The sequence below is a fragment of the Crocodylus porosus genome, unplaced genomic scaffold (genome assembly GCF_001723895.1).
Source record: "Crocodylus porosus isolate Cpor-Errol unplaced genomic scaffold, CroPor_comp1, whole genome shotgun sequence".
Classification (NCBI taxonomy): Eukaryota; Metazoa; Chordata; order Crocodylia; family Crocodylidae; genus Crocodylus; species Crocodylus porosus.
Window position 1 is genome coordinate 15,345,294 of NW_017728921.1, and position 10,833 is coordinate 15,356,126.

Consider the following 10,833-nt stretch of genomic DNA (forward strand, 5'->3'; position numbering starts at 1 on the left):
GGTCAACTCTGAGAAACCATGAATGCATCTGCTTTTATAAATGCCTTCATCTTGGCCTTCAGACTATATCACAAAAAATAGTGAGGAAAGGATGACCCACCCACCTTTTGTATTAGAGGCTTTTCAGGGACATGAGTAAGATGGAACAGGTTTGCATGTAGATGTGCCAAATTATTGAAGAGTAGGCTGCAGGGGGCCTCAGGAGGCCATTGAGTCCAGCCCTGTTCAAGGCAGGATCATCCCTGTCCACACCATCCTTGGAAAGTGTTTGTCTAAACTAGTCTTAAAAGTGTATTAACAGTGCCCTTGCACGACTACCAGCTGCAATGCCTCAGAATATAAAAAACACCTTAAGTTGCCACAGGTAAAGCAGGGGAGTGAGGGCACTGCCAGTCTCCTGCCTCTGTGAGAATGTGAAACAGTTTGTTAAAATATATAAGTAACACTTAGCTGCCTAATAGGAAGAATAGGGTCTGGTCCTAAAGCTGTCTCTGCCTCTGTTCTTCATCTGCACAATGGGGAATGAAGTAAGTTTCTTCTCCCATACTTTTCTTGTTGTGCCATAAAGACTGGATGCTCTTAGTCCAAGTTACAAGTGCCTTGGCAGTGGATCATACTGAACAGGAATGTAGCACTCATTTTAGAGTTGGAGAGCGTCTGCCCATGGACTTTCTCCAGAATAACCACTGGGCATGTCTACACATGACATTGAGGCGCAGCAATAAAGTGTGGAGTTTATTGCTCTGCAGTTTATTACTCCACAGTATTACTCCACTGCTCCTGGGAAGCTCCTGGGCATGCTTTTTACATGTGTACCCAGACCACAGGACACTGAACTGGGTCAGAGCAGCCCCAGCTGACAGGGGGCCCCGGAGGTCAGCCTGCCAGCCCCGGGCTGCTCTGACCAGGCTCAATGTGTGGCAGAGGGGCTGACTGGAGCATGAAGTGCTTCCGTACAGGGCTAGCTGAGAGGCAGCCCCAGCACTGAAGCATCCTCACATCCCAGCCAGGTGAGTCAGTGTCTACTGTGTACAGAAAAACTGCACAGCTGTCCTGCTGCAGAGTTGTGCCCGAGTAGGGGTGCACGTGTGGACACTGAGATGTTTACTGCAGTTCATTAGTCAACTGCACAGTAAATGTCTCATGTAGATGCACCCATTTAGCTTTAAATTCACACCTTCCTTTAATTCAAATGAATTTTTGAGTGTAGACAAATCCTTAGTAGATGTACAGTATCTAGCAAAATGGGACCCTGACCTCAGCTGACGCTTGCAGGAACTGATTTAATACCAATTAGCAAGATACGCAGAATGCTGGTTTGCAGTGCCAGTGACGCACCTCTGTTTAGAGCTGGGGAAGTCTAACATCTGTGTTTGGAAGGAGTGCATCCATTGATCAAGGGTTCATTGATCTATGCCTCGGTAAGGTTGTGGATTAGAGTTTATTTTGGTTAATGACTGATTTATACACCAGAAATTCCAGTGAGGGGCTTGATGCTTTCATGGAGTTTTAACCTGGGAATAAGTGGAGGGCACAAATAGAATCATCAAATCTTAGGATTGGAAGCGACCTGAGGAGGTCATCTAGGTCCAACCCCCTGCTCAAAGCAGGGCCATTCCCAATTAGATCACTCCAGCCAGGGTTTTGTCAAGCTGAGCCAAAACTTGCAAGGATGGAGATTCTACCACCTCTCTAGGCAACCCGTTCCAGTGCTTCACCACCCTCCTAGTGAGAGAGTTTTTCCTGATATCCAACCTAAATTTCCCTTGGTGCACCTATGAGACCATTGCTCCTTGTTCTATCGTCTGCCACCACTGAGAAGAGTGGTGGTAGATGTCTCTTGCAAACCAGTTCACCACTTGCCCCTGTTGCCCTAATTGATTTCACAAGCAGCAGTGAGGTGCATACCCCATTGCCCAATGGGAATGTGGGTTTTTTTGCATTTCATGCCCATAAACAATATCACCTCTTGTGCCCAAAGTAGATATGTGGAGAGAAAGAGCCTTGCCATGGATTTGCATTGTCTTGTGATTTTGATGCTTGATCCCAGACTTGCTTTTGTTTTCAAGGTCTGATAGCACTGAACTCAATGTCAAAAATATCTACTTCAGAGTCAGATCTTATGACACTTGTCACAGGCAAGTTTTCCCAATACAGTTCCTCAAGCCAAGCTGCAGTATTCCCTGCTGCTCCATTCATAAACTACAACTGGCAACAGGGCTGACTTGTTTCCAAGTCTGTGATGTTCTGCTTACATGGACAAACACTTGCTGGGAAAATGTACCATCACTCTGAACCCATTCATATTCTTTCCCTGGCTCTCTAGCTATGAGAAACAGAACTTGCTTAAAAATCCAGGATTCATAGATACAGTAAAGGCATATCCATACCATGTTGAGATCATGGCAGCAAAGCAGGGTATGCCTATTCTGAGCACAACAAACCCGAAAGGGATGTAATGGAGCTGCCCTTAGTGCAGGACTGCACATGAGCTGATGAACATGCCTGAAAAGAGAGCTTATTGGTGTGTATGCAGTACCATGCTAATGGTGGCTACAATACAAAATGCATCCCTGGCCCTTAAAGATATGGGCTGGGTGTGTGCCATGCTTCACTCCCTAACATAGCCCCATAAACACATTTTAAGTGTCCCACTGATTTTTTGTTAATGCCCAAGAAGACACTGGGTAACACAGAAAGGGAAGAGGGGAGTGTCTGTGGGCTGCCGTTTGTTCCTATGATCCCATATCCACCGTTGTTCGGAAGCTGCAACAGTACTATGCCTTGTAACCTGTCTGCGTCTGTATTCTCATGTCCAGCATGTGGTTGACTTTGGTGATGAAAAAAGTTAGGGGAGGCTCAGTAAGGAAGCTTTGCCCCACTGACTCTCTCAGTACCAATCACCAGCAAAATATCATTAGTGAAACTCAGTCCCTTTAATAATGAAGTGCCTGATAGACACAGGCACAGCACTTCTGCTATTAATCTTGTCCTGACGCTGTTACATTAGGGGCCGTAAACTATCTTTTCTCTTTACTCATTATGGAAACTGCACAATTCACATCCTCCCAGGAGTGCTCCAATTAGCCCAGCCTGCACCACGCTCAGCTCAAGCAGCTGCATTATATTGCACTAGGAAAGCAAACCTCGTACCAGAGGCATGCACAGAAACAGCCCGAGGTGGCATATCACTGCTGACGTTTACGAAACAGTCTCTAAAGCTGCTGGTTTTGGGTCTCATCAGCATTTCCTGGACACAACTAGGAAGAGTGACTTCAACCGTAGACTACTGTTAAACACTCAGGGGTACACACAACTCTCGATCTGTAGCAAAACTGGACCTCTGAGAGATGCCCAAGATACTCACGGAGTACACTTGGCCCTAACAATGCTGCTTTTGCCTATCAGCCTGGGTTCTGTGTCTTGTGTGTGGCGTTACCACAAGGAAGGATGTGCTCCTCACGATCTGTGCGGCACCACGTGTCGGGTACCTGAGGGGAGAGCTTGGATTCAGTCACCCTGCCTGATGCCTGAGACCACGATAGGGACAGAGGAGAAACGTGCAGTTCACCTTCTGGGGCTTTCTTGAGCTCTTGTTTAAAACTCTGCCTGCTCCATGTGACATGTGAGTGATGGGAACCCACTTGGGATGATTTTTTTTTTTATTTCAATCAAAAATTATTTTTGTTCAGTTTCCCATACATGGCAAGTAGGAAGAATTTTTGGCTCTTCCGGCTAAATTCATCAGCAACACATGAATTATGTTTGACAGAGAGATTAAATCCTTCCCTATCAGAAGATGAAGCCAGTGGCTCATCCTCGGAAAAGACTCTAATTATTATTCTCTCTTTTTCTCTCTCTCCCTCCCCTGCCCAGTACCATGGGCTGAGTTGCTCTTGGCCATTACTACCCTACCAGCATTTTTTGTTTATTGGGTCTGCAGAATTTGAGATTTTAGATTTCAAAATTGAAAGCTTTTAGCCCTAATGTTTTGGGGAAAAAAAGGGCTAATGTGAACCAATACAGAGCTCTCTGTTACTGAGCCCACAGTCAGAGCCAATACCTCTGTGGGGAACAAATTCCTCCCATTCCTGTCAATGGGATGTTAATTATGGAGCCTAACGACAGCTGTCTCAATGCCAAGATAATTAAGAATTTCACTGGTGAACATTTTAACTGAAAAAAAATCTACCTATCCCAGAACTATGGGCAGAGTTGGAGCAGAGCCCTTCACACTGCCACTTCGTACGACGCGGCACATAACAATTCGTCAACCTTAAGCATTATCATATTTTGTATGTGCTCCACAGCAAGAGTACAAAAATAAGAATTTGTTGGTGCCCTGCATCTGGTGAGTGCTTTTAAGTGTCAATCTTGGCAGGGCATTTAGTATATAGGTTGTGGTGCTTTCACTCAAGTTTTGGGCAGTCTAGATGTGAGAGGTCTTTGAGCCAGACACAGAGCAAGATGCAGAGATAAAAAAAATTATATTGCTAGATATGCTTTTCTAGGCTCTAGGCGCTCTCCTTCTAAATGAAATCTGAACTACTCATACGTGCACTAGCAAAACGGCACATTCCACGGTGCCTGGAACGAACCATTATGGAGGTGACATTGGGCAGAGGTTATGGACAGTTTGGAGCAGGCAACTGATGTGCAAGTCCATTATTGTTACCAGCAATGCATTCAAATGACCTACTTCTTAACGCTATTACAATGAACAAAAAAAAAGAGAAAAGAATTGAGCTCCAGTAAACTGCCTGCATGCAATTCTCGCTGTATCTAGAGAGAGAGAATAATAACCCACAGAGCTATATAGCGGGCTAATCTTCTTTAAGTATTACTAGATTTTCCATGTTGAGCTATCAAAGAAAGGTAGAGCACAAGGAGGCCAAGAGGGATCTCTCTAATCTTCTGAGCCACGGTGCTCATTTCCAGGATTGAGCCACTAGGGTCACTGTGCAAGCTGGTGCTGTAAATTGCAATTGCCTCAACCGAGCTCCCTGCTCTTACCTTGTCCTCCAGGCTCCAGTGTGAACGTTGAGCTGACTTACACAACGTCGGATCCGATCAGATATGCAATGCATGCAGCTTACAGCCATTATACACTTCCCCCACCCATCCCCTGTGCACTGTGTCTTTAAATGTCTAAGAACGCCAACTTTCTGCAAAGAGGGCAGACATTTTATTCTCCTTGTCATTGCAGCTTGCTGCAGAGGATTCACACGCAGGGCTGGTTTCCCCCCCTTATTTCTCTTTGTGTTCCATAGTCCAGAAGTTATTTCTATAGAAATGATGCTGAAAGCAGAGAGTAGCTCTTACCATAAAGAAATGCACCAAAACAGAGGCATCTCCTTCAGCATATCTGGAAACAGCATCCACAATATGAGTCTCAAATTCGAAGGGAATTCATCTTAAAAAAAAATCACAGGTTCTTGGTGCCCTTAAAAGTAAAACAATAGGAGTAAATATTAAGATACAACAATTGAATGACAATTGTCATGACAAATATGCTTCAAACGCGCTGCAAGAATAGCACATTGAAAAACAGACTGAAAACGCACGCCCAACTCTACGGCATACATGAGGGATAGGCTTAAACCCCAATGTGATTTGATCAAAAAACGCAATGGCTTCATGAGAGTCAGGATTTCATCCAAGATCTCACTTTCCCAGCATTTGACAGGGACCAGGTCCAGTGGTCCGGTAACCATCGGGCTGGTAAAAACAAGGTTTGATCCAACCTCAAATCTCAGATGCAAACATTGTATAAAGAAACTCACAATCCTACGTGTTGTTCAGATCAGGGCACACAGGGTAGGTGGATAATCTGAATCTGAGTCTTAGTAAGGAAGAGGCCCTGTGGGTCTCATCCATACAGTTGTAGGGGATTGTCCATACTACGGCAGCAGTGGGTCTGCTGATGTGCTTCAGAGCTGGAAGTTCACCAGTGAGGTTGCTCTAGGCTCACCCTCACTGCCTACTCTTGAGCCCGCTGGTTTTGGGGGACTTGAGAATGAGCACTTCTGGAGCAACCTCACTGACAAAATGTATGGCTCTGGATTGTGTTGCTGGACCCATGTGTGCAGGGCATGGTATAGAAGCGGCATGCCCAGCCCTGTCCTCCCCAGGACTGGCCACTGATGCTGCCCTAAGCCACTGAAACATGTATGCTGGGACCCTCAAAAGAACATGGGGCAGACAGGACCTGAATGCCAGTAGATTCCCAAAGGCAATGGGTGCCCAGTTCCCTGAGGCATCTTTGAAAATCCCAAGCTAAGAACTCAAGCAGGGGCAAGGAAATGATGTCCAACACAGCTGATGGGTGTTTGGATGAATTTACTCTAAAGGTGGCCCCTCTGACACCTATCTGCAAACCAAGCAGAGTCCCATGCTAATTTGTTTTCTTGCCATGATAGGGGAAGCAAAGCCCTGAAAAGGACAAGGGTGCCTTTTGGGAAGCTAAGAAAGGTTGGCTGCTGGAGCTGCACAAACATCCCTCCAATTGTATCCTTCTGCGGTACATCTGTGCCTGAAGAGAGCCACCCATGTATCCCTCTGCCCTCGTGCACACATCTGCTAGCAAGGCTAGCAAGCTCCATGGCTACAACAACCTCAACTGCATTTAGCAGCCAGTGGGCAGACACGCTGCTGCCCAATGCATGCTAATGATAAGAGTCGGAGAAGAAAATCACATTCTTTTTTTTTTCCAAATAAAACAATCCAGAGCCAAGGAAGACGGTACCTCTGGGCCATGATGTTGCACTCCAAGGCCGTGAGGCAAACAGAAGCGCATGCATGCAGCTCACATTAACAGGCAACACTTGACGGCATGCAGCGCACACAGAAAGCTTTTAAAGCAGTGGCTGACAGCGTCTGGGAGAGCCGAACTGTCAGCTCCAGCGTAATGAATGTGAGCACTCAGAACACACACAGAAACAAACAAACCCCAAGCACAGAAATGCTTTTAAGTAGAGGCCTTTATTGTTGTGTTTACTCATGTCCACCCCCCTCTCCTGCTTCTTGGGAGCCCAGACAAAAGTAAGGCCAGAGCCTGTGCCAGGCCCAGATCAGCCTGTCCACAATGTGTGTGAGCGGTGAATGTAAGGGATGAATGCCTCCCGGGTGCACCCAGGGAAATGGCACAACTTGTATGGAAACAGAGCTGTGCCCCGCTGGGCATAGCACTGGGGTGCTCTTGATGCCCATGAGTCCAGAGCAAGGATGAGGTGGCATGGAGGGAACCAGCAAACAGAGGAGGGGCAGAAAGACACTTCTCTGCTCTGAATGGTCATTATACAAAGAAAATGTGCTCCAATGTTATAAGCAGATAAGTTACAACAGCTTTAACTATATGTTCAAGTACAGGCCTGTTTGCAGAAACTGGTAGAGAAATGGAATGACTCGGTCAAGGTCACGTGGGAAGGCTCCATCGTAGGCCTGGAAATGGGATCTCCCAAGTCCCTCCACCTCCACTATAAAAGCAGCTTCTTTTAAGACTCAGAAGCACTGGCTGGACTTGGATAAGCTCTAGCTGAAAGGTTAGTGCAGTGATTTTCAACCACGGAAAGTGGTGTTAATCCATGGGACCCTGGAGTGCCTTGAGATCCTTTCAAGGGTGCCACGCAATGTTAGCACCATTCAGTTTACAAACATGATAAAACAGATTTCTAATAGAAATCCATAGTTGTGGTCTGTATTCTTTGGAATGGAAAAACCGCTCTACTATTTTTCTGTAGTCAAAAAAAAAAAAAAAGAGTGAAACTTAAGAGCTGGCAATTTCTGAGGGTTGTCACAAGTCTATCCAGGAGAGCCTCGAGTCTGAAAAGGTTGAGAACCACTGGACATATGCCAAAGGAGAGTTTCCAAAGACATTCAGCATTAGATCACAAGCAAAATGCAGTTTATCCTTTCAACCTCATGAAAGCCCCAGAATGCTTCTAGGCCCCTGTTGCGGCTGGTCTCTGGGCAGTGATATGCTACTCTTGAGGTCTCCCCTCTACTCCTTGCAGAAGTTCAAGGGAGAGCTTAGCCCCACAGAGGCCTTGGTGATACTGTGCTCCTGGTGATGAGACTGCAGCAGGCTCGCCTGACTGCCCAGACCAGATCATCCAGCTCCGGTTCCTCTCCATAGGGACTGCGGATGCTGCTTAGGTGCTGGATGACTAGAGTCTCTGCTCCACTCCCAGCACATGATGGACACATAGGAGCTGGGGGATAAAGACAGCTGTTTAGAGCCAGGTGTCCAAATGGCACAAAGCCAAGATGTCCCCAGGGGCACAGACATTTTGATTGCCTTTTTTCAACAGATGATGCATCTTCCCCATTCTGAACCCCAGGTATGCACCCTGTAAACAGATCCTCCTTATTAGGAGATGGGATGCACCAGCTTTGGCTTAAGCTTTATATTTTCCACACAGCTCATAACTCCTTTGATTCACACCTGACTCCTGGTAAGAATCCAGGGTATTTCCCAGTACCATAGCAAGGGTTGAGGGGCAAGCAGGGCAACCACCCTGGGTGCCAAAATAAAGGGTCACCTGCAGGCAAGTTGCAAGTTGATATTTTGTTAAAAATATTTTGAAAAATTTTGGCTGATGTGGCCAATAAATGCTGCCTGCATGCACAGAACTGCAGCATGCACAGGGCCAGCCCAGCAGCTTGGAAAGCACCATCCAGCTGGTAAGTCTGTTGTGGGGGGAAGGGAAGAGAAGAGAAGAGAAGTGGTATGTGGGGGGGGTGCAGCTCAAGGCCGCCTGGTGAGGGAGGCATGGGGCTGGGGCTGGGGCAGCTGCTGAGCAACCAGAGCAGGACATGGGATGGAGCTGCAAGCAGCTCATCCAGAGGATGCAGGGAAGCGGAGGCAGCTCCTGCCACTGCATGCACCGGGCAAGCTTGGGGGGGCACGTGCCCCCCGGATCTGTGCGCAGGGCGAGGGCAAGCTGCTGCTGCGGGCTTGCCCCAGGCACCAAACTTCCTTGCTGTGGCACTGGTATTTCTGGCTTTTCCACCTCTTTCTGGGACTCCTGAGCCCCCAAAATATTCTCACTTGTGGCACAGCTTCATTCTTTGATGCACATCTCTATTTCCTCCAAGGGCTGCAAAACAATTGGTTTCCTAGGGCTTTGCCCTCACAGAAGCAACATTCACAGGCCAACCACTTTCCACAGTTTCATGCTACCTCCCTCAGGCTCCTTCTTGTTCCTGTGACCCCTGGTTGTTGCATTATAGCAGAAGTTCAACTGAAACAGCCAAGAGGCCCTCAGTAGCCATTCGCTGCTAAAAATACCTCCTCAGTACCTCCGCTCCCTCCTCCACGGCAAACACAATGCTGGTCCTTTTGTGACTCTGGTCTTTTAATCCATCCTTCCCAGTTCCCAATGCCTCCTTTAACTGTCTAGTATTTTTCACCGCTGTCCTTTGCAGTACTCCAAGTGGGGATGTGCTGTCAAGTCATATCTAATGGCATCTCCATGTTCCCTCGATTGTCCTCTATGCTTCCTTTTGCCTTTTTGAAAACTGCTGCCACCACACATTGAAATAAAGCTATCTGTTTCTATGGGATGACTTTTTCTAGCTTTTGCAGGAATGCAGTCCTCAAAAGAGTTTAGGAGATGAGGTAAAACCTGTGGCAATGAAAGTGGTGTGTTTCTCCTGGATCCATCCTAGTGTCGCGCGTGGCTGGGTTCGCACATGGGTCAGTGGAGCTGGTGGGTCTTTTTCCCTTTGGGCGAGGGTCTGCAAAGGAGGAGGCTACACATGTGTAACGGTTGCAAGATTTTTGTTTTCGTTTTACTTACATGTCAGCGGAATGGACGCGTAGGCGCAAGTCAAAACAGATAACAGTTGCGTTGCAAGATTGAGATCCACAGCTGCGGAGATCCTCTTGATACAGAGATGAATGAGGTCTTAATGAGTGCACTGGGAAGGGGTACGCCGGGGCAATTTTGTTGGTGGAGAAGCACGTCAAGGCTGGCCAAGCCTGGGCGGGGAGGAAAAGCTCCTCCTCGATGCGCTTACGAGCGCTGCTTCTGCTGGACGGAAGCTCACACATGGGTTTTATAGGCTGAATGATGTCTTTCGCACCACGGGCATGGATTGGTTAATTCTTTGCGCCTGCTTTTGGCGTCCGTGGGAACAAAGTAACAGAAAAACAAGGGGTCTCAAGGGCAGGGAGAACTAGCTCAAGTGCATGCTGCACAGTTTTGCAGGTTTGTGCTGACAGCACAGTTTCTTTGCACAAGACATGCCCCCTTGCCGTCAAGCACAAACATTGACATGCTAGACCTCGTCCTCGTTCTCGGGATCGAAAGACTCACTAAGCAGCAAGCGTTTATATACAAAAGCAGACAGCATTATTAACTTTTGTTTCAAAAACTGAAAAACACAACAAACGCAAGAAATCACAACGATAATGAGGAATAAGAGGGATAACAGTGGGGTGAGTAAGTTTAACAGCCATGACGAGGCGTCCCAACCCAACCACTTAAACACGCTCGATAACCAACCTTGGCCAATGCCAGAAATAGCATTGACATCTTTGGCGATCTGGCAGATCTTGGTGATCTGGTTTTGAAGGGGGAGGGAAACGTTAGGGATGACAATGCAACACATGTCACGGGACAGGTTTAAGTATTGACAAAGGCCTCCGTGTTGGATGAGCATAGTGTCTAAGGCGAGGTGGTTCTGCATGGTCATCTGGGATGTCACCTGTAACTGCTGGTCGAGTAAGTCGAGGCCGCTTGTGGTACAGTTGGCAAGGAGTTTGACTTGCTCCGTGAGCTGGGCGATAGATTTCATAGACATTAGGGCTGGAAGGGACCTCGGGAGATC